The sequence below is a fragment of the Staurois parvus genome, unplaced genomic scaffold (assembly GCF_062004578.1).
Source record: "Staurois parvus isolate SC_StPar_1 unplaced genomic scaffold, SC_StPar_1.0 ptg000017l, whole genome shotgun sequence".
Classification (NCBI taxonomy): domain Eukaryota; kingdom Metazoa; phylum Chordata; class Amphibia; order Anura; family Ranidae; genus Staurois; species Staurois parvus.
Window position 1 is genome coordinate 19,845,583 of NW_028317813.1, and position 668 is coordinate 19,846,250.

The 668-nt window shown below is 47.8% G+C and overlaps 1 pseudogene; it reads right to left on the bottom strand.

Moving 5' to 3' along the window:
- Window positions 1-212: 212 nt before the first annotated feature.
- On the bottom strand, window positions 213-333 carry LOC149473392 (U2 spliceosomal RNA; annotated as a pseudogene).
- Window positions 334-668: the final 335 nt, after the last annotated feature.

A 668-nucleotide genomic window follows, 5' to 3' on the forward strand; every position in this document is an offset into this window, starting at 1 on the left:
TAAGAGCACTCCTGAGGTGACCAATCAGGGGGCACTGCTCCACGGACTCTCTGCCTCCCGGCCCCTGGCCAGACAAGGTAGATTCATTCCAATCAGGAGGAACTGGGTCCCTCCGGTTTTCCCGGGGGAATTACTCCCGAGCCCCAACAGCATGTAGGCACCTCGGTTTCTCTTCCAGCCGGTACTAGCCTTCAGAGCCCCCATCATACCAGCAGGGGTACTATACAGCCAGCCGTCCTTGCCTAAAAGCAAGAATGACAGCGGAGCACCCCTACTGGACACTGATAAGAACAGATACTACACTTGATCTTAGCCAAAAGGCTGAGAACAGTTCTGGCTCATTGTGTTGCTAATACACATGCTGATGTTTAAAGCCTAATGTCAGGTTTTATTTCACTTTAAATAGTTTGTTTTGGGCAACTATTTCCTTTGCTAATAGATGCACCTGCTGTCAGTGCTATATAAGTTGTATGTAGCATCAGCTAATATGGTATAGAGCTCTGTGTTCTGGCAGCGGTACAGAACATCCTGTCTGTTGCCCAAACAAAACTAAGTTGGCCTGAGCACTGCTCAGCCATCCAAAGGTAACTTTGTATTTAATCAATGAATACAAGAATTTCTCTGATTGGCTGAGGTGGAAATCGTGATTTCATCTGCCCGCCTCTCCA